Here is a 25,509-nt window from a genome sequence, read left to right as displayed (position 1 = left end):
GATGAATATACTTGCGCATTTAAAGAATATTATTACAAAGGAGCATATAGTATAGAAGAAAGTAAAGAAATAAGAAAATTATATTTTAATAAATTACCTGAGCCATTTAGTTCGAAAATAATAAAAAGTTGGGAAGAAGCAAAAATAGTAGATACGTTAGGAGCAAGAATAAAATTTTTACAACAATGGTATAGAAACTTATGTGAAAAATATAGAGAAGAATTAAAAATGGAAAAAACGTTAATAAGAAATTTAGCATGTTGCAAAAATAAAATAGCACCCCAATTTGGATGTGAAGAGAGATATTATAAGAAAAGAAAAAGACATAAGAAATAGAAGAAATATAAAAAATTAAAATATAAATATAAGAAACCGAGAAAAAGATATTATGTAAAAAATTATAAACATAAAAGACCATATAGAAAGAAGAAATCTATAAAAGAATGTACTTGTTATAATTGTGGAAAGTTAGGACATTTAGCTAGGGATTGTAAATTACCTAAAAATCCAAAAAATAAACAAATATCAGAAATAAAAATAGATAATACAGAATATATGCAGATAGATTACATAGATTATGAATTAGAAAGTGAGGATAGTATATATGAAATTTCAGAAAATGAAACAGATAATGAAATAGATAGTGAAATAGATGAATCAAATGACTGAAGAAGATATAAAAATAATAACAAAGGAAGAATATTTAAATGATGAAGGAACGGAACAAAAAATAATATTTGATAGTAACATATTTGATGAAATAAAAGGAAAAGAATTAGATTTAAGTGTAGAGAAAATATTTAAAATACCAACAATAAAAAATATTTTTACTAGGAAAAAGGATGAATATTATGTAGTATGCCAAAAAGAACATGTAATAGACTGCAGATATGCAAATGGCAAAGCTAGTATACCACTAGTAACAAAAAGAATAATTAATAAAGAGATAAATGATATAAAAAGTAAAGGAGATCCAATAAAATATGTACACCTTGGAGGTACAGAGATATTAATAAAAGCATGTTTTAGAGAAGGAATAGATACACCAATAGAATTATATTTAGCAGATGATAGAATTATAAAACCTATAGAAAAAAGCATAATAACTGCCGTAAAAGGAAATCTAATATATCAAAAATTTAAATTTATAATAAGTGCAAATTATTCAGTAGCAGTAACAGATAGAAATATAGATAAATCACTAGTATTATATTGGAAAATATCAGGAATAGAATTAACCCCAGGAAGTAAAATATTTACAGCAAGATGTAAAAATCTATATGTATTAACAACAAAACATAAAATAACAGGAAAAAATAAGATTAACAAAATACAAATAGAAAGCCCATTCGAACAAATTGTAAAAACAATAGATTGTAATGATTATACCTATAGAGACATAGATACAGAAGAAAATTTAGAAATAATAAATGATAGAATAAGTACAACGAAAAGAATAGCTAATGAAAAACCAGAATCATCAAGCTCATCAAAAAGAACAAGTTATGAAACAAATTCAATAAGTAATTTAAACCAATATTACATAACAGAAAAAATAAATAAAAAAGAATATTTAATACTTTTGAATACAGGACAAGAAGAAAATTATATAGCAAAATATCTAGTAAAAAATGAAGAAATAAAGACTGATAATGATATGTGCCCAGATCTACCAAGAAGTTTAATAAATAATAAAAATATAGCAGAAAAAGAAATAATAATAGGAGTTAGAAAAATAAAAATAGAATCCGAAGTAAAGGAAGAAATGCAAAAAGCAGATATAATATTAGGAATAAAATGGTTAGAACAAGTAAAACCATATAATATAGAACATCCACAATTAACCTTAACATATAACAAAGAAAAGTTATTCTTAAAAAGAGCCTTAACATGAAATGAAGATATATGTATTAATAAAGATAGTAGTAGAAGGATATTACAGTAGATATTATACGCCTATGATAGATATAGGAGCAGAAGCTAATTTATGTAGATATAATTGCTTACCAGAAAGTAAATGGGATAAATTAAAAACACCAATAATAGTTAAAGGATTTAATAATGAAGGAAGCCTAATTACTTATAAAGCAAGGAATGTAAAAATACAAGTATGGGATAAGATATTAGCAATAGAAGAAATTTATAATTATGAATTAACATCAAAAGATATACTTTTAGGAATGCCATTCTTAGATAAATTATACCCACATATAAATAACCAAAATAGACTGGTGGTTTACAACACCATGTAAACAGAAAGTAAGAGCAAAAAGAGTTAATAATAAAATAAGAAAGAAAACTGACTGGATAAAAGGAAGTGAAAAAATTACACAAAAGTTAGAAAATATAAAAAATACTGAAGATACAATAGAACTAGTAGTATTTTCGATAAATAAAACAGAAATAACTATATTTTCAATAAATAAAATAGAAATAATTCAGAAAAAATTAGAACAATTATATAGTGAAGATCCATTAAAAGGATGGGAAAAACATAAAACTACTATAAAAATTGAATTAATAGATAAAAATAGCATAATTACCCAAAAACCATTAACATATAATTTTGACGATTTAAAAGAATTTAAAATGCATATAGATGAATTATTAGAAAAACAATATATACAAAAAAGTAATAGTAAACATAATAGTCCAGCATTTATAGTAAATAAACATAGTGAACAAAAAAGAGCAAAAAGTAGGATGGTTATTGATTATAGAAATTTAAATGCAAAAACTATAACATATAATTATCCAATACCAAATAAGATATTAAAAATAAGACAAATACAAGGATATAATTATTTTAGCAAATTCGATTGTAAATCAGGATTTTACCACCTAAAGCTAGAAGAAGAATCTAAAGAATTAACCGCATTTACGGTACCACAAGGATTTTATGAATGGAACGTATTACCATTTGGATATAAAAATGCACCAGGTAGATATCAACATTTTATGGATAATTATTTTAAACAATTATCTAATTGTATAGTATACATAGATGATATATTATTATATACAAAACCAAAGAAGAACATTTAAAATTATTAGAACAGTTTACAGATATAATAGAAAAATCGGGAATAAGTCTAAGCGAAAAGAAAACTGAAATTATGAAAAATCAGATAGAATTTTTAGGAATAAAAATAGACAAAAGTGGAGTAAAAATGCAACAACATATAGTACAAAAATAAATAAATTAGAAAGAAGAATTAGATACAAAAAAGAAATTACAATCATTTTTAGGACTAGTAAACCAAGTAAGAGAATATATTCCAAAATTAGCAGAAACCTTAAAATCACTACAGAAAAAATTAAAAAAGGATGTAGAATATAACTATAGTGAAGAAGATAAAAAGCAAGTTCAAAAAATAAAATTACTTTGTAAAGAATTACCAAAATTACAATTTCCAGATGAAAATAGAAAATTTATATATATAGTAGAAGCAGATGCTAGTGAATATAGTTACGGAGGAGTACTTAAATATCGATATGAAGCAAAAAAAATAGAACACCATTGTAGATACTACTCAGGTACGTTCAATGAGACAGAAATAAAATGGGAAATAAATAGAAAAGAATTATGTTCATTATATAAATGTTTATTAGCATTTGAGCCATTTATTGTATATAACAAATTTATTGTACGAACAGATAATACACAGGTATGCTGGTGGTTAACAAAGAAAATACAAAATTCAGTTACAACAAAAGAGATTCGGAGACTAGTTTTAAATATATTAAATTTCACATTTACAATTGAAGTGATCAGTACTAACAAAAATGTTATTGCAGATTACATATCAAGACAAAGCTACACAGACTGAAATAATAGAAGAAGATACTCTAGAAAAAATACTTAGCACCCTAACTACGCTTTTAATGAAAGTGGACAGTATGGGTAATGAGATACAAAAGCTAAAGACTAATGAAGATAAACTGAAGTCTATAGCTACAAATCAGCTAACTCAGTAGTGTGCAGAGCTATGTCGATCGGAAGACATTAAAGTTCCAGAGCTAGAAGGAGACGTTGGGACACTCCATAAAACCCATAACATTTATCAATCTACTTCTGCAGGTACAAGCAAAGGAGTTAATCGACCAAGATACCAGAATATAAATATGAATAAAATATTTGAAAAACCATTTACACCAAAAACACAAAAAGACCACTTATTCATACCCCCACAAGTTAGCACATACCGAGATAGCCTAAACCAAGACAAAAAAGTTTACAACTACACCGCCCAGAAATACATAGAAAATATATACAGAGTACAAACCTTTCTAAACCATAACCCCAGAGCTACAAACATCAAAGAACCAAATACCAACTATATAACCCAAAAATTACAAGGATATAACAAACTAATTGCACTACCCAAAACTAACCCAAGCCTAGTTAAAACCTGTTTTGACTATGGACTATTAAACACCATATATACTCAAGACGGAGAAGAATTAACAGCCATGGAAGAATTATACAAGATATTCACCACCTACAAGAGGATAACAAAAGGAAATTTATTTTATATAAAGTGTTATACCGCACCGGCAGAGATACTATATAACGAAATAAAATCAGTTATACAAGTTGTAAAGATAGGACTAACTAGAGATATGATCATCCCAGAGGATATTACGCAGCAACCGGAGATACCCAGAATTGAGATACCGAACTTCTACGCAAATAAACGACTTATTGGACTAGCTACGATTATTCAAGAACTAGCAAATAATTATACCAATGGAAACCCAATATGGAGCTATTATTCGAGAGATCATCAAATTATTTACTCTAATTCAAAATAGCTACGACAAGCAGATATGGAAGACGTCAGACAATGGATAATGACGCTACTCAACCCAGAAAAACAATCTACCGCAAGAGCAATAAAAAAAGGATTTATTTCAGACGGACTGCTGACAAGATATTGTAAAATAATTGGACACAAATATCCAGATCACCAATGTTCGAGGTGTAATGGAGAAGATAATATTATTCCAGAAGTACATCTAGAATAAAAGAAGACAAGATGCCAACTGGAAAGATAAGATAAGAAGCAATAATGGAGATATAGCAGATACGACAAAATCAACGGAGGCAAGATACTGTTGAATTATTGTACAAAGTCTGAATTATTGTACAAAGTCTTAACTATTGATTGAATTATTATACAAATAGACTTTTACGTAAAGATGTAAAATTGTAGGAAATTAAAGGCTAGTAGGCTAGTTAGTAGCCTAGCCCCTTTTGTTGACTTTTTAGCTTTTAGTTTTACAATTTTAAAAACGTGTGAAGATTAGATTGTACAGTTACGTTTCGTTCTATAAATAAAGAAAGCAGAAGGCATTGCAAAGGCAAGCCTTCATGCGTTGAAGCAAACATTCTCTCCACTCCACAACAAATACTTTACTCAGTTAATTAAATAGACATACTTCAATGGAAAAAGCTATGGAGGAACAAAACTCAGAAATATCAAAACTACCCGAACAGGTATATTTATTTATGATTATGAATAGCTAAATTCATAATTCCCAACAATCATGATATGATAAAATAAATTCATATTAGTTACTTTATAGTAGAGTTATTCGAAGAATAATATGTTAAGAAGTTTATTAACAAAGAGGAAACGGAGAAAAATCCCTAAGGACTATGCCATCCTAAAGGTGAAACCAATAAGGCAAGAAGCCGTGGCGGGGAGTAACCAGAGTAGAGGCGTTGTTTAAGGGAAAAAGTATCCGGATTACCATGTTAATAGTGACGGAAGAACATATTATTTAAGAATAATCCAGTATATAGTAAGCTAAGATGACCATATTTTGTTATGTACATGGTTGAAGGGAATATTTTGAAAAAAGCAATTTTATGAAAATGAATGATTATTTATCTGATGTGTTGGTAGATAAATTTAAAATACTTATTTTGTATGCACTTAGAGATATAAAAGTAGCAGATATAAGAAAAATCATATTAGAAAAAGCTTTTGGTAAATATTACATGAATAGAGTAAATTTTATACCATATCTACCTAACTACTCTTATAAATACTTACGATGATAAGTTACATAGAATTTTTAGAAAAAGATATAAGAAACATACAGTTACTAGAAAAACAGATAAAAATAAATATAGACAAATACATGGAAAATAAAGATATAAAATACATAGAATTTCTTAATAAAAATATGCAAAAACTACTAAGGCTAAAACAAACAACTACAAAATATTATAATAAAACCAATTTTAAAAGATAGATCACCTAGATTATCTTAAAGTTTTAATCTTATATATACTTAAAAATATAGAAATAATAGATATTAAGAAAATAATATTAGAAAAAGTAATAGACTATGAAATTGAAACTATAAATTGGCTAGAACAGTTATACGAAGAAATTTACCCAGAAGGATATTATTCAGATCAAAGAGATGTTAGAATACATTAGAAAAACTAGAGAAAATCAAGAAAATCTAAATAATGAAATTAATTATAGAAACCGAATTAGAAAAATAATGGAAAACCTAAAAGAAAAATTAATATGGATAGAAAAAACCTTAGAAAATTTAGATAAAAGTATATGTGATAGTTTATATAATTTAAAAAACTCACTACGAGGAGAACAACACAAGATAATAAATAACATTGAAAATCTAGAATTAGATATACATTACAGTACAGATAGGATAAATTATTATAAATTTAGATAAAAGTACATGTGATAGTTTATATAATTTAAAAAACTCACTACGAGAAGAACAACACAAGATAATAAATAACATTGAAAATCTAGAATTAGATATACATTACAGTACAGATAGGATAAATTATTATACAGAAATTTGTAATATCATAAACCAACTACAATAAAGATATGTCCCACTATGGGCAACACACAATATCAAATATTATAAACCAACCATAACAATTTATATGCCCCACACGAGCATACAATAGTAAGATAATCTCAAATTATAAACCCTATAGTTATTTACCCCAACCCATAGCATGGTTTATTTATTTATTAACTACTCAGCCCAATTTGAAAGAAGTAAAGTCATAACCTACCTTAAAATGATGAAATCCCATTTTAAAGTACTTTAAATTGAAGTCTTCCCATCACAAATAGTCTCAGAATCAACTATAACATTTAAATATAGCATCTACATGTTAATTAAAAGATAATGATACTCATATTGTCTATATTCAAGCTGGATTCAAAACAATTTCAAAAACAAGTTCAAAAATAAAAGGAATAAACCAGAATTGTATTAAAAAACACATTCCCTAAGGTTGTAGGTTTCTATAGAAGAAAACCCATATGAAAATAGGTTTAAAATGAGGTTCAAATAGAAATCCTTTTAAACTTTACAGATAAAAGTCCTAATTTTTTATTTAAAAATCATGATTTGAAAGAGTTTTTGATGATATAATCGATAAAAAATAATGGGAATGAGGTTTTGAAGCTTAATAAAGATTAAATGGTGAAGAAATCCTCAAGAATCGTCGAAACTCGAAGCTTATAGGTCTAAAAATAGAGGAAAAATATGCAAAAGAGGTTTTTATATTATTTAGTGAGTATTGCCTTGTAATTTTAGACCCCCACCTCATGATCGTTCAATGTTGATAGAAAATTAAGTTGGTCATCGTGGTCACGTGGATAGGCCTCGCGATCGATGAGTCAACTCAATTTGGTCCATCAATTAACCCATCACGATCGTGATACTGCCACTATGCAATTGCAATAAATTCCAAAATAGAGGCTTGTGATTGGGACATGTGTGTAAACAATCATAGAGAAGGAACTTATGCACCATAAATACTACACCAATAGATCTTTTAACTAAAAAAAGTGCCGAACGGACCCTCGAGATTTGTTCAGGATCCGACAAAAATAAATCAGATATATATCTAGGCTAATTTTGATGTTTTGGACTCGATCAAAATATTGAATTTATGAATAAGGGGTTTTTCACAAAATTAAACTTCGAGGCCTTATTTTCAATATTTTTGAACAAAGATAAATTAGATATAAAATCCCCAAATTCAAACCAACCTCGCTACTAACTCAATTTCGACATTCCAAATCTATTAGTACGGTTTATTTTGCCATCTGGCACTCGGACCATCAAAGATTAACCAAAGTTAACTATATGACTTCTCAACCCTATAAATATCACAAACTCGCATAAATTATTTTTTATCGCTACAGGAACTGTGCCAACCATCTCTTCAAAATCAACATGTAGCAAATATGGGGAATATAAAAATGGTCAAAACATATATGAATAGAAAATTCATATATTCAGGTATTACACAAACAAATAGTAGAGATTTTAATTTATGTTATGTTTAGTGATTTTTATTTTGTTTTATCTCTGGCATTTGGTTTTTGATTTCTGTATATAATTCAGACTTTAGATTGTGCAAGTATTATTTAGTTTTATATAGTATTCTTAAGTGTCATGTCATGCCATGGGTTAGCAAAGGGTTACTTGTGACTCTAAGTACTGTATTATGACTAGGGGTTAGTCTTGGGTCATCCAAAACTTGGTATCAGAGTAATCAGGTTTAAAGTATCCTAAGGTGCCTGAGAGTAGCATTAAGTAGAGCCTTATTCTTTGGGTATGATGTGTGCTACATAAATGAATGAGAGGCAATGAAACACCCCAGAAAAAGTTTTGCTTCTTTCATGTTCATATCATGCAATAGAGTGGAAACTCAATTAAAACCTTCTTCAAACTCATGCTTGACACTTTTACAAAATATATCTCCCAAGAGAACCAACGGAAGCAGAAATGGTAATGGAAATAGGAATGGAAATTAGTAAGTGCCACCAGTTCCAGCAAACCCTTTGAATGAACAAGTCTCATATGAAAAATTCAGGGTTGCTATCACAATAGTATCTCGATCTATGGCCACGCAAAAAAACCTACAGTCTGTTGCACTAGCCACCCCAATAGTGAATATAGTAGCAACCAGAGTTTGAGACTTTACTGGCATGAATCCTTCGATATTCTTTTGGTCTAAGTCTAATGAATATCTACAAGATTTATTAGATAGTATTTAAAAAGTTACTAAGATCATCGATGTTGCTCCAACTGAAAGACTTGACTTGGTTGTTGATCCGTTTTAAGGAGTGACTTACACTTGGTACAAGCAATGGAAGGATGAAAAAGGTACAGATGTGGAACCAACAAAAGTGGGATGAGTTTGTTATTGTACTTCTGAATAGATTCTTCCCGTTTGAGCTAATAGAGTCCATATTCTAGGAATACATAAATCTTAAGCAGGGTAACATGAGTATGAAGGAGTACTCTCATGAATTTACTCAGTTGTCAAAGTATGCTCTGGCTAAGGTTATTGACTCTAGGGCCCGAATGAGTAAGATTGTGTCAGGTGTTTTTAGGACGTGGTCAACAAGTATAGGAATATGATGTTGGTTAAAGAGATGGACCTCTCCAGGTTAATGGTTCATATTGAGGTAGAAAAGATCAAGGAAAGAGAGCGAAAGAGTAAGAGGACTAGAACAGTCAGCTTTAATTTCTCTTAGTAGAGGTCATATGAAGGTAATTGTTCTTAGTATTATCAAATATCATCACCTACAACCCCATATTATGCTAGTACTCCAATGCCCAAGCTTAGGCAAGATAATCGGGATAGAACACGAGTGCCTATGTCCTACCCTGGTAGTATGAATAGTAGTCATACTAACCCAGTTTGCAAGAAATGTTGTAAGAACTACAAGGGTGAGTGTATGGATGGTAGTTATGGTTGTTTTAGGTGTGGCAAGCCATGGAAGATACTAAGGGAATATCCTGTGACTTCATAAAAAGGTAGAGATGCTCACCAGGAAAGTTAGTCTAACTCTTCTGCAGCTCCAACAGACTACCCAACTTAGTAGAGTGCCTTATCTAATGAAGCTAGAAGAAAGTTTCAAAATAGGTTCTATGCCTTTCATACTTGATAAAATCAGAAAGGTTCTCCTGATGTGGTCACTAGAACGTTATAGGTCTTTCATACTTATGTCTATACATTGTTGGATCCCAAAGGCACACTTTATTTCATTACTCCTTATATAGTAGAAGACTTAAGTGTTAGTCCCAAAACACTTCCAGAACGTTTCTAGTCTCTACTTTAGTCGGTGATTGAGTCATAACTATAGAAATTTTCTAGTCATAATTTCACAAAGAGTCACCTCAGTTAATCCTGTAGAGTAAGCATGGCAGCTTTTGATGTTATTCTTGGCATTTATTATCTCTACACTTGATATGCCTAAATCAATTATAGAAATAGAATAGTCCAATTTTAGTTTCCAACTGAGCTAGTCATAGAGTGGAAGGCTAGTACCTGAGTGGCTATAGGTCCATTTTTCTCTTACCTAAAGGCTAGGAAATTAATTTTCTAAAGGTGCATCTATTATCTTGTTCAAGTAAAGGATTAAAAATAGAGACCCAAACTCTTGAGTCAATTCCAATGGTTAATGAGTTCATAGAAGTATTTCCCAAATATTTGCTAGGAGTTCATCCCAAATAAAAAATTGACTTTAAAATAGATCTCCTCTTAGATACTTGGCCTATTATAGTTCGACTATACAAAATGGCTCCAGCCAATCTTAAGGAATTGATGGAATAAGTGAATGACCTTGTAGAGAAGGGTTTTATCTAGACCCAACATATCTCTATAGGGTACTCCAATTCTCTTCTTGCACAAGAAACACAGTCCTCTCAAAATGTGCATCGATTATCATCAATTGAACAAGATCATAGTCAAGAATCCCATTCCCAGGATTGGTGACTTGTTCAACCAACTTTTGGATGCCAGTTACTTCCCTGATATAGACATTAATCCAACTATAATCAATTTAGAGTCAGAGAATGTGTTGTTTTGAATATAGTCTTTAGAACATGGTATGGTGACTTCAAATTTGTTGTTGTCTTTTGGACAAAAGAATGATTCTATAAATTTTATAAACTTGATAAATGGGGCTTTCAAGTAGTATTTAGACATATTTCTTATCATCCTTATTTATGACGTCTTCATTTATTCTCAGGGTGAGGATGAATATATGCAGACCAATTGAAGATTGTAGTACAGACTCTTAAGATCACCAGTTATTCACTAATCTCAACAAGTTTAAGATCTTTTTGAAATCAAAAACATTCCTTGGTTATATTATTTTCAGTGAAGGCATTTGGTTTGATCCTCAAAAAGAAATTAGGAATTGGCCTAGACCTATCTCTTTATCATATATCACTTCTTGGGTTTAGCTGGGTTTATTGAGGGATTTTCTCCTATTACTTCTCCCATGTCTATACAGACTCAAAATAAAATCAAATTTTAGTGGTTTGATTCATACGAAAAGAGTTTTTAGGAGTTAAAGAGTCGACTCACCTTTGCTCCAATTTTGACTCGGCTAGAAGGTTCATATGAATTTGTGGATTATTGTGATGATTCAAGAGTTGGTCTTGGTTGTGTTTTTATGTAACATGCCATGGAATAATTACCCGTTCATGATCTTGAGTTGGCAATAGTTGTTTTCACCATAAATATTTGGAGGCATTACCTATATGGGGTTCATGTTGATGTGTTCATGGACTATACTAGCCTTAAGTATGTGTTTAGTAAAAAAGATCTAAATCTTTAATAGAAAAGATGGCTAGAGTTGTTGAAGGATTATGATATGAGTGTGTAGTACCTATACCATTTAGGAAAAACAAATATTGTGTGTGGTGATATTAAATGATTGTCTATAGAAAGTATTGCTCATATAGAAGATGAGAAGAAAGAGTTAGTTTGCGAGGTTCACTAGCTTGCTAGATTAGGAGTTTGATTGGTTGATTCAGCTAAAAGTAATATCTTGATTCAGAATGGTTCAAAATTCTCTTTGATAGATGAGGTAAAATAAAGCAAGATATTGACCCTATCTTGTTTAGGTTAAAAGAAGCGGTCCAAAGTAAAAAGGTTAAGGTTTTCTTCTAATGAAAGATGGTGTTCTTCATTGTCAGGGCAGACTATGTGTACTAGATATAGATGACTTGAGACAGTGGATGCTAACAGAAGCTTATAGTTCATGATATTTCATTCACCCAGGAGCCACTAAAATGTACCATGATTTACAAAAATATTATTAGTGGAATGTCATAAAGAAGGATATGCAGAATTTATAACTAAGTATTCAAATTGCCAACAGGTTAAGGTTGAGCACCAAAGACCTGGTGGTAAATATGGACTTTATTACAAGGTTTCCTCATACTTGTCGATAATGTGATTCTATTTGGGCTATCGGGGATTAGATGACTAAGTTAGCTTATTTCCTGTTACTTAGCACATCAACTTCAATTAAAGATTATGTTGGACTCTACCTTATAGAATTGGTGAAGCTGCATAGGATCTCTATGACTATTATTTCACATAGAGGTACTCAGTTTATCTCTCAATTCTGGAAGAATTTTCAAAAGGATTTTGGTACCTAAGTTTTTCTCAGTATGGCTTTTCATTTACAGATGGATGGTAAGACAAAATGGACTATTCAAATCTTGGAGGATATATTAAGAGCATGTGTGATCGATTTCAAGGGTAATCAAGATAGTCATTTTCCTTTGGTTGAGTTTGCTTATAATAATATTTATCGCTTCAATATTTAGAGGCCTCATTTAAAGCACTTTATGATAGGAGGTGTAGATCCCTAATTGATTGGTTTGAGGTTGGTGAAGCTACATTTATAGGGCCAAATTCAATTTATGAGGCTATAAAGAATGTTCATTTGATTAAATAAAGGATGAATAAAGCTAACAGTCATCAGAAGTCCTATACACATGGGAGGAGAAGGGAACTTAAGTTTTCTATTAGTGATTTTTACTATTTGAAGGTTTTACCCATAAAAGATGCGAATAGATTTGGAAAGAGGGGAAATCTCAGTGTCCGTTATATTGGTCCTTATAAGATTATGGGTTATTTTGGTAATGTAGACTACGAGTTAGGATTGCTTATAGACTAGCATTAGTACATCCAATATTCCATATTTCCATGTTAAATAAATGCATTGGTGATACCAAATTCGTTGTGCCCTGAAAGAGTATGGGTGTGAAAGATAGTCTCTCTTATGAAGGTCCCAATTGAGATCCTTGAACGTTAAGTTTGTAAATTGAGGAATAAGGAGGTCACTTTAATAAAGGTTTTATGGTGAAATCAGTCAGTTGAGGGAGATACTTGGGAAGCAAAGGCAGATGTGATGACCAAACACCACCATCTTTTCTCTTCAAATACCTTTCCAACTTGAGGTAATAGTTTTTCTTAATTAATTCTTTTTGTTTATGTCACCCAGTTACTCGCATGTCATATCATGAATACCCGAGTTAAGTTCAGTCAATGTATCAGTTACAAACTTAGTATCATGTCAACATTCAAATCATAGAGATTCAGTGTTTGAGACTGCAACACTTTTTCTAACATTTCAGCTTAGTTAGTTTTCATACAAGATGAATGACCGCAAGGGGGAGATAGTGTAAGACCCCAATATCCAAGCCAAGATTAGAACCATACTTCAAGTATATGTGGAATCCAAATTCATATTTTGATAGTATGAGAAGTGAATTAGACATGTATTAAGGACACAGGTAACTCCTAGCTCATACTTGTCCTTGAGCTTCTTGCAGAAGTCAAGGTCCATTATCCTATCGGCAACGTCATAAGCTTCCGGGTACATTAATTGCCTTTTCCTCATAAGGTAAACAATTTTTTCAACATTCTATGATATAAGAAGTCAATTTTTAAATAGGTTAGTAATTGTAAAGATGGTCCATCTATTGCATAGAGTTCTCTGAATAAATAATCCAACGAAACTTATGCAATAGATGGATAATAAGTTGTAATAGAACCACTACCAGTTGCACCAGAATACCCAGCTATTGCAATAGATTCACATCTGTTGCGTAGCTTCTTCTTCATGGGGTAAAGTAGAAGGATAGGTTAGGAAAAGTAAACTTTCTTTGTCCTCGTACCACATACGCATATCTATCATAGTCTAGAAGTCTTGGGGGGAAAAGCGAGGCCTAGGGTAATCTGGTGTGCCTGGCTTGGCATTCTTGGCCTATCGCAGATCCCTCTTCTCTTTGGCGCTAAGTTTCACGTATATGTCCACTTTCTTGAATGGCCCCTGAACTTCAATAACTTTTGGAGGGGGAGGAGTTACAATTATTTTTTATTTACGACTGGAGATTACGTCGGTTCTTGCTCTTTTCTTCCTCCCTACCAACACTGTAGGAGTGTGTAGCTCTCTTACTTAAATGGTATGATACCCCTCTTGTATTCGAATGCCTCGACAGCTTTAGAGATAGCCTCTACTTTTTCAAAGAGTTTATCCTGGCTATCCTTGCACTCTTCGCATTCACAACGAGAACACAAGGGTGAAGAGGGATGAATGGGACCTGTGTAAGGGTAAAAAGGGGTATTTTCAAACATATTTATTTTTTCTTGAGCATCAATATGCTCATCATTATGAGTGGTAGCATCATCAGTATGCCTGCCACCAACACCAACAACTGCACCAGAAGAAACACCCGGATCTGCCTTAGTAGGTTGGTCATGAAGAGACTCAACATTAGGCTGACCTTGACTAACTGCTCTTCTTATGGCTGTTGCTCCAGCCAATTCCTTCTCTATTAACTCCACTATTGGGTCTGCTATAGTATCAACATAACCTAGAGTAATGTAAGAATTCATCAATGACTCCTTCTCAGTAGGCAGGATCCATAGATACACAACCTAAAAAAAAAAAAGATAGATACATTTAAATCATATAATATAATAATTTTCATAGTTGGGTTACATTTTAACACAGTTAAATTCTACAATAGATTAATAATATATTGCATCAGATTACCCATCTGTTGCATAGTTTGTAGTGATGGTTAAAATCCATTTGAGTTGGGTTCAGAGAACCAGAGCAACACATGGATAATCTGATGCAAAATATCAATCATCTATTACAACAGTTGCCAATTTGTTGCATAAGACGGGTAATTTGTTGGTTACATATTATGCAACAGATGATCTGTATGTATATTAACAATATGTTATATTAGATTACACATCTGTTGCATAATTTGCAGTAGATGGTTAATCTGTTAGGAGTTAGGTTTAGAGAACCAAAGCAACAGATGGGTAATCTGATGTAAGATATCAATCGTCTATCACAATAGATTATCCATCTGTTGCATTAGTTGGCAAAGGATGGATAATATATTGCAACAGATGTCCCATCTAGCGCATCAGATATAACATCTATTGCACCAGATATAACATCTGTCCAATATCTTTCATTGAGTAAAATTATTTTACTTGAAGAAGACGTAATGCATCATCTGGAGGGTTAAAGAGATCAACCTCCTTAATTTTGGTGGTTCTCTTTGAAACCAACCACCTAAATATCCTTGGATGAGAAACTCATCTGGGTAATCCATTACTTGCTTTCGAAAGGGAGAAATGGCTTCAAATACCCAAGCCTAAAAAATGTAAATAGAAAGTAAGAAAAAAAAAAGTCATAATAACTATATACAATATAAATTAATGGATCAATTAAAATAGTGATTAATTTTACCATGAAAGCCCAAGGAAAGCCATATAATATGGTCGTCCCTAAGGATGGCTTTGTCAGTAAATATTGGACAGTCAAGTAAAAGCTGTCATATCCTCAGGGATAATTGTTGAATCTATCAAAATCCTCAGCACGCGCCGATAAATCATCTTCTATGACATTGTTGATGTCTCTTGCCAATATAACCAAATGGGCGAACCAAACTAAGTACAATTGCTCCCTGTACTGCTTTGGTATGGTTTTATCCATGAGATCTATCAATAAATCTGATGATTTGTAGCCACGTCGAGCAATGTCAAACAACCCATCTATTTTTTCCTTGTATTTTCTTGCCTTGGATTTTTTGTGGGGTGTTTCCTTGGCGATAGGTGATTCTTTTGGATGATGGCATCTCAATCCCGTTACTATGGTAAACTCTTGCAATCCAAACAAACCTGCATACCACAGTAGTTGATCCAAATTTCATCCATTTTTTTGCCACCCTCCTTCGAATCTTCATCATCCCCCATGTACTTGATCCTGCTCTTGAGAAGACGATATACCATCCAGATATAAAAACGGGTAGGGGACTCAAGCAGCTCAAGAAAACGTCCAAAGCAGCTCTTCTTAAAAAGTTCGTCTATGTTTTCGTCCTTCATAATTTTCCTAAAATAAATAAATTTACTCCCCATTTGACATTTAAGTACAATTTCACCTGTTAGTTCTTCTTCTGCTTTTTGGTCATTTATCAGCATCACAACTTGAAACTTGTCAATACTAAAAGTTTTGATAGGATCATGCTAGGATGTCAATATTAATTCACTCCCCATTGGTGATCCATTATCATCATGTTGATGATCCTCCTTTTTCTCTTTCTCACTCTCTAATTCCTCTTCTTTCTCATATTTATTTTCTTCATCACCATCTACAGACCCTTGTCCACCTTCCTTAATGTTGTTTTTATATCTCTCCTCAGCTTCACTTTTCCCTGACTGATATTGTTCTGGAAGCTCCTCCAAATCCCTCTATACTGTAGCTTTTTTTTTTGGGTGGTTAGACGTTGATCCACTTTCACTTTCTTTTCTTTTGGGAGACATATTTTACCTCCAAACAACAAAAAAAAGCAAAAATTATATTACAATTGATGTATGCATAAATTTTAAAAATACATTACAAACACCACCAATAACGACACACCAACAGCCACCACCACCACAAACACCACCAACCAATGCCACAAACACCATGAATACGGATACCACCGACAGCCACCACCAACTAATGCCACCACAACACCACCAACCAATGCCACTAACATCTACCACAGTGCCACCATGACGATGACCATCACCACTACCACAAACACGACAAACACCATCCAATAATACCATGACAATCAATGAAACACTGTGACAGAAACTAGGGTTTTTTTGAGTTCTTCCTACAATTTTACCATCAAAACTCAAAATTGTAAACCCATTCTCGAAGATAATACAACTAAAAAGTTTTATTTTTCATCATTAACTTGAAAGCCCTTATTTTTTTAGAAAAAACAACAAATATAGAACTCTTCTTGAACTCTGTTACCTACAAAGACAGACAAAATGACTGATACATGCAAGAATAAAGTAAAAAATAACACCTATATGGTCGAAAATGAGAAAAAAATCAATTTGTTTCGAAGGGTAGAGCAATTTGTTGAGTAGTTTTTGTTTGTACAGTATAATTGAGTGGGGATAAGAAAAGAGCGAGAACTCGAGATTTGAAATGATGAAATATTTTTCTCACAAATGGATGATTTATATGGGTAGATTTGTATTTTAGAAAAGAATGACAAGTTTTGAAAATGTTAATTTAGTCCGAATTGATCTTAATTATTTTTTAAAATTGTAAAATATATGCGTAATTTTAAACCCTCTCATCATGCAATTGCCAAAAGACTCAATTGAAGTTATAGTTGACCCTATGAACTCACCCCTGGTCCTAGATTAATAAATTTCGGTATATAAACTCAATTGAAATTATATAAAAATAAATGTTCAACCTGTTGCATCAGATATGTATCTGTTGTAAATTATCAAAAAGATTGAGTAATTTGTTGAGACAGATTACCTATCTATTGTAAATTATTAAATGGATTGTCACATGTTGCAACAGATTATCCATCTATTGTAAATTATCAAATAGGTGTTCCCATCTATTGTAGTTGACCCTATGAGAACTCACCCTTAGTCCTAGATTAATTAATTAAGGTATTAGTTGAACATATGAGGTAGTAAGAATTGGTTTAGTTTAGAGTGATCGAACGACGACTCTAGTCGAGAGGAACTTAATACCGTCTCATCATGGAATTGCCAAAAGACTCACTTGAAGTTGTAGTTGACCCTATGAGAACACACCCTTGGTCCTAGATGAATTAATTAAGGTATTAGTCTAACATATGAAATCAATTGAAATTGTATAAAATAAGCGTTCAACCTGTTGCAACAGATGTCTTTTTTGTTGGATTTAATAAATCAGATTAAGTTATTTGCTACAAAAGATTACTTATCTGTTGTACATTATCAAATAAATTAAGTTATCTGTTATGATAGATTACCCATCTGTTATAAATTATCAAATAGACACTACCATCTGTTGTAGTTGACCTTATGAGAACTCACCCTTGGTCCTAGATTAACCAATTAAGGTATTAGTCTAACATATAAGGTAGTAAGAATTGGTTAAGATCGGAGTGATTGATCGATGACTTTGGTCGGGGGAACGCAATGCCTTCCATCATGCAATTTTTGAAAGACTTAACTAAAGTTGTAGTTGACCGTATGAGAACTCACCTTTGGTCCTAGATTAACCAATTAAGGTATTAGTCTAATATATGAGGTAATAAGAATTGGTTCATCTCAGAGTGATCAATCGATGACTCTAGTCAGGCGGAACGCAATATCATCTCATCATTCAATTGCCAAAAGATTCAATTAAAGTTGTAGTTGACCCTATGAGAACTCACCCCTAGTCTTAGATTAATCAATTAAGGTATTAGTCTAACATGTGAAATCAATTGAAATTGTATAAAAATAAATGTTCAACCTATTGCAACAAGTTAACCATCTGTTGTAAGTTATTAAACAAATTAAGTCATTTATTACAACAGATTACTTATCTGTTATAAATAATCAAAGAGATTATGTCATCTGTTGCGATAGATTACCCATCTGTTGTAAATTATCAAATGGATTGTCACATGTTGCAACAAATTACCCATCTGCTGTAAATTATTAAATAGGCGTTGCTATCTGCTGTAGTTTACACTATGAGAATTCACCCCTAGTCCTAGATTAATCAATTAAGATATTATTTAAACATATGAGGTAGTAATAATCGATTTAGCTCAGAGTGATCGATCGATAACTCTAGTTGGGAGGAACATAATATCGTCTTATCATGCAATTGCCAAAAGACTTAATTAAAGTTGTAGTTGACCCTATGAGAACTCACCCCTGGTCCTAGATTGATAAATTAAGGTATTAGTCTAACATATGAAATCAATTGAAATTGTATAAAAATAAATGTTCAACCTATTGCATCAGATATCTTTTCTGTTGGATTTAATCAAACAGATTAAGTTATTTATTGCAATATGTTATGATTCTGTTGTAAATTATTAGACAGATGTTGTATCTGTTGCGATAGATGACCGAGCTTTGGAAATTTTTAACAGAAATTGTTATCTGTTGCACTTAAATATTTTAAACCCCCCCTTTTAAAGCAATTTAGGTATTTCTTGTTCGGGATAAAAAAGTTAAAATACTAAGGCGGTAAAAAATATTACTTGGATAACTTAAAAATCTCCTGAGTGAGTAGTCTTATCTGATATTTTCAATGTCACCGTCTCCTCGTGCCCCTCAAAAGTCAAAAGATATTAATGAATATTTAAAACCCATATCTAGAAGAATACTCTCTCCTTCAGCCATAAAGTAAGACTTAACTCATCTATCACTCTTCTTTATTCTCCATTCTCTTTCTTTCCTTTTTCTTTTCTTTTCTCTCTTCTTTTAAATGAGGATCCTTTCATATCTCAACTGATCAATATCTTTTTTCGACTGAATTGAATGTTCTGATCCCTTTGCTTTTTTCACATTGCAGGTATGGTTCACTATTGCTCTTTTCATCTCATCTTCTTATTTGTATGCCACATTTAAATTAGATATTTACATCTATTGCTATTAATGATTTATCCATTACCAGTTTCCTATTTATTGAGAAAATTAAAGGAAATGTGATTTTTAAGTCTTGAATGAACGAACCATTGTTTTTATTAAAATATGCAAAAAAAAGTCATCTATTGAGAGAACTTAAAAAACCTTGTTGTCAGTATAGTTTGATGAATCAGTGGTTGGAACAGACGGAGCATCTATTTGAAGAAATCAAAATAGTAGCAAGGCTGGTTTGATTTATTCCAACAGATGAACCATCTGTTACAACATCATACATCTATTGCAAAATACCTCATCGATTGAACAGATGAGTAATCTGTTACATCAGATTAGTCATCTGTTAATTCACTCAATTTTGTGTTACCCTTTTATACAAATGGAGCAACTATTTAAAGAAATCAAACCAGTAACAAGGCTAGTTTGATTTATTTCAACAGAGGAATCATCTGTTGCAACATGCCATCCATCTATTGTAAAATGCCTCATCAATTGAACAAATAGGTAATCTGTTGCATCAGACTGGTCATTTGTTAATTCACTCAATTTTGTGTTACCCTTTTGTATAGACAGAGCAATAATTTAAAGAAATCAAACCAGTAGTAAGATTGGTTTGATTTATTCCAACAGATGAACCATCAGTTGTAATATGTCATCCATCTGTTGCAATAGATGCCTTATTGATTGAACAGATGGGCAATCTGTTGCATCAAATTGGTCATCTGTTGATTCACTTAATTTTGTGTTACCCTTTTGTAATGTTCTTTTTGTTCTTCTCTTATTTGACATTAAATGTATTTCTCTTTTTTACAGATAAAGAAAGTGAAACTGGATCTACTTTTTCCCAACCAGCATTAAATACTAGAGTAAAGATGGGTTCGGAGGAATAAGCTGTTTGCAGATGGAACCACTTCATATGTGGGAGGTATGTATTACTGATCAACCTCTCGTGAAAACAGACATCTAGTACAATAATTTTGTGAATATTTTTTCTTTACCTATTAGGCGTTAATCCTTCAAACAAGATATGGTATTTTACTATTAAGATTGTAAGATTTGAAATGGTAAGGCTGAGGGACCAAGTAGGCGGTGTCGATACCCTATTATAATTTAATGACCATTTATGCTCATGTTTTTGTCTCAAGTTTGGGGAAGGGTTCAAGTTTTTGGCAGAAGTGTAAATATCCAATAATGATTGGACCGGTTTTAATGGCTCAATGGACTTCTTGAAAACCTCAAAATCCTCGCACTGCAGTAAACAACGATAGAACTAATAGAAATTCCTCTGGTGGGTTACTGGAGGAGACTATTATACAATAGTAGGTGCTTGGGAGAATACCTGTGCGGGAAGGTGGACGTAGAGAAGGTCATATATCATCCCATACCTTGTTTAAGAGAAAACACAGGGTAGGAAGGAAAGTGTAGTGAAATTGGCTGATGAAATTGACATGAAAAATGAAAAAAATTGGATGAGCTATGAATGTGAAAGTGTATCCAAAAATGAAAATCCATCAGTCGTTGAAGAAAAAGAAGAATGGTCAAGAGGACTTGAGCTGGTCACTTTGATAGAGACTGTAACTAGCAAGCGTGACCTCAATAAAGACCCACAAAATGCAGGACTAGAACTCTAAGAAAGCAGCTTTATGAGCACGGAAGGTGGCAAGATTATCGTTCAGACTTGAAACCTGAACCACTACTCCTGAATTAAAAATACGGGATCAAGCCAAGGTGGAAATTTCTCAAGTTAAACTTACATCCCATGCCTTATGTTTACGGCTCTGGTCAGGTCAAAGGAAGTGGAAATAACAAGGCATGGGATTTCTGCCCAACTTCAGACCTTTTTGTTTCTACGGCCATTGACCTGATCTTAGCCACAAACAAAAGGCATGGCATGCAAGTGAGACTTTATAAATTGACGCCTTGTCTTCCTTTATTTTTAATTTAGGAGTTGTTGGTTCAGGTTTCAATTTTAAACGACAATCGTACTAATTTCCTATGCTCCCGAAGCTTATTTCTTAGAGTTTTGGTCCTACACTTTGTGAGAGTCTTCATTCAGGCCACACTCACTAGTTGCATTCTTAAGCAAAGTGTCCAGCTCCAATCCTATTGACCATTTATCTTTTTCTTCAACGACATGGATTTTTATATTTGGATACACTTCTACATTTGAAGCTCATTCAGTTTTTTCATTTCTCATGTCAATTTCATTGTCCAGATTTGCTAGAAGTTCCTTACTTGCTTCCCTGTATTTCTTTTTAAACAAGGTTTGAGATGATATATGGCCTTTTCTTCCTCTTCCTTCTCGCACAGGTATTTCCCCCAAGCACCTTTTGCTATATAAAATTCTCCTCCAGTAATCCATCCATATAAATTTGGACCAGGGGAATTTCTATTGGTTCCATTATTGTTTACTGCAGTGTGAGGCTTCGAAGGCCTTTCAAGAAGTCCATTGCAACATTTAAATCGGTCCAATCACTATTGGATATTTACACTACTACCAAAAACTTGAACCCTTCCCCAAACTTGACACAAAAACATAAGCATAGACCGCATTAAATTGTAATAGGATATCGACACCACCGTCTTGGAACCCTTTGACCTTATCAGTTTGCACTTATCAAACTAAATTGTACAATGCAAAATCTTGTTTGAAGGATCAGTGTCTAATCGATAAAAAACTGTATTCACAAAATAATTTCACTTTATGTGTGTCTGTAACGATAGCCTGATCAATAATACATAGCTCCCATGCATGAAAGTGGATCCATTGCACGCACCTTATTCTTTCTACCCCATCAAGACAGTGTTGTTTATTCATCTGCACGCATGTGTTGACTATTAAAAAGGAGGTTTGAAGAGTCGTGACTTTATTATCTTAACATATTCAAAATAGCTGATGAATCAAAATCTCCATCTGTTGCAACTGATGAATCAGCTGTTGGAAGAAATCAAAACATCTCTTCCAACATATGGTCTATCTGTCGCAATAGATAATTCATATGTTGCAATAGATGGTAAATCTGTTATGACAGACCAGACATTGTTTATTCATCTGCATGCATGTGATGACTATTAAAAAAGAGGTGAAGAGTCATGAATTTTTATTTTTCACATTTAAAACAACTGATGAACCGAATTCTCAATCTGTTGCAGCTGATGAATCAGCTGTTAAAAGAAATCAAAACATCTTTTTCAATATATGGTCCATTTGTCGCAACAGATAATCTATCTGTTTTAACAGATGGTAAATCTATTGTGATAGACTAGACAATGTTTATTAATCTGCACGCATGTGATGATTATTAAAAAAGTGGTAGTGGTGACTTTTTATCTAACACATTCAAATAAGCTGATGAATCAAATTCTCTATCTATTGCAACTGATGAATCAGTTGTTAGAAGAAATCAAAACATCTCCAAAAGATGGTCCATCTATCGCAATAATTAATATATATATTGTAATAAATATCTCATCTATTGTACATACAGATAATTTGTTGCAACAGATGGTAAATCTATTATGACAGATGGACGATCTGTTGCAACAGCTCAATAATAACGGTTGTTATCAAGTCTTAAAACCATTTTGAAAAGGTGAGAAGAATTAGTGTAAAATAAAAGTCGTGACTTTTTATAGAAAACAAAATGCCACCAATTTGAATGTAATTAATACAATGGAGCTTAACAGACGTGCCTTTTGTCCTTACACATCCAGATTCAATCATCTATAAATAGGTCCTTCCTTAATCTTTATTTTGCTAAAATTTATTTATTTCTTGCATTTTTTCTTTACGTGTGACATCTTCAACCACTTCTCTTCAAAGAGCATATTCCTTTGTCTTTGAGGTAAGTTTTTATTCGATGTAAATCTACCAGTTTGTAGTATATGTTGTATTACACTTGGAATCTTTTCTTTACATTTGTCAATTCATACGTATTCTAAATATGATTGATCCTGTTTGGGACATTGCTATTCTGTGCGACATAGTGTGAGAACTTCAGAGACAGGTTAATGACCTGCAGAGGGAGTTGGTCGCTGTGAGAGCAACAATGTTCAGAGAGATGCAGAGGCTGATGACGGCCCTGCTTCTTAGTTGATTGGCTGACTGTCATTAATGATGATGATGATAATAACAATAATTAGAATGTTTTTTCTTTTAGCATATGTATTTTAATTTTTCTATATCGGATCTATACCTAACGTATTTTGTTTTTCGTTTAATGGAAAAAGTTATTTTTAGTCGACTTTGGCTTTTTAATTTTTATTCAATTTTTATTCTGTCTATTTCTTCTTCTAAACATACATGTTAACATGTCGACGGTTGGAGGTAAAGAGCAATTTTGAATCCAGTAGAAATAGCAAATTTAGCTTTTTAGTTCTTTCAACAGATGGCCCATGTGTTGGAATAGATTGGTCATCGGTTGGGTTTTGTCAACATATTATCCATCTGTTGTGAAAAATTTATCATATGTTGGAGGAAAACATTCCAGTTTAATAGAACTGTGTTTCCAGTTTGATAGAACTGTGTTGTGTTCTTCCAACTAATGTCCATCTATTGCCACAGATGGGTAATCTGTTGAAAATACTTGTGGTCTGTTGTATTATTTAGTTCATGTTTTGCCTCTTTTTTATTGATGCACAAGTTATTAAAAAGGATATTTTATATATAATAAATGATAACATTACGTTCACAACAATGATTTAAATATATAAAAGTACACCACAAACAACAGCACAAGTTGTTGCAATTACAACGATCATGGTGGATTACGATCCGGGCATGTAGTTCTTTTGTGGCCAGCGCGCTTACATACGGAGCACTTATTTCTTCTTTATGAAAATGATCCTCCAACTCCACACCTCCTCTTATATGGCTTTCTTTCCAGTTTGATAGTGCTTGGGTCAATATATAAAGGAGGTATTAATCTCCCAATAAGTTCTATTGGAACAACCCAAGATTCTTCGGGAGGCACCGGAGTAATATGCCCACTATATGCCATTTCATATTTTTTCACCGAATAATATTGAGAGGAGTGCTCGTAAACTCCAGTTCCTTATTTATGATTGTATTGAGCTCAAAGAGCTGCCATAGAATGTGGACAGGGTATTTTGTCCAAATCAAAAACTCTGCACGTACATGATCTTATTTGAAGATCGACCGTGGTAACATCACCATGACCGGTGATACTGCATTTGTAATCTTCTATTTTATGAGATAATAACCTATTCCCCAAACTGATGTTTGTTGATATTATTTTTTTGATTTCAAGAACAAATCGAGTTCTTTTTGGGACCTTGAACTGCACACGCCTTTTGTTAAAAAATCGTCCATACTTCTTGTTTATTACTTCAAACATAGCTCTGATGGGAAATTCTCTTTCATGGCCAAACAATGAATTCACCAATTCAGCTATGTTTGATATCATAATATTGTACCTATACAAAAGAATCACTTAGTTCAACATCATTGTTACTAAACTTCTAACTCAAACAAGATATTAAATTCATAAGAATGTACCTATCTGCTGGACAGAATGCCCAGCTCCACCTCTCAAAATCGACACGTACGAGAAATTCTTCTACCTTAAGATTCCCATCCGTTATTTGATTGAAATGGTCTAAAAACTCTTCTTTACTATGTGTTTTAGCTGCTCTATAAAAAAAGGTCACGACTCTTTTGTTGTGATAGTTGGTCCGAATGTTCTCTCCAAGAT

This window comes from Capsicum annuum, chromosome 2, assembly GCF_002878395.1.
Source record: "Capsicum annuum cultivar UCD-10X-F1 chromosome 2, UCD10Xv1.1, whole genome shotgun sequence".
Taxonomy (NCBI): domain Eukaryota; kingdom Viridiplantae; phylum Streptophyta; class Magnoliopsida; order Solanales; family Solanaceae; genus Capsicum; species Capsicum annuum.
The sequence above is the reverse complement of the archived record's forward strand: the minus strand, read 5'-3'. Positions refer to the sequence as shown.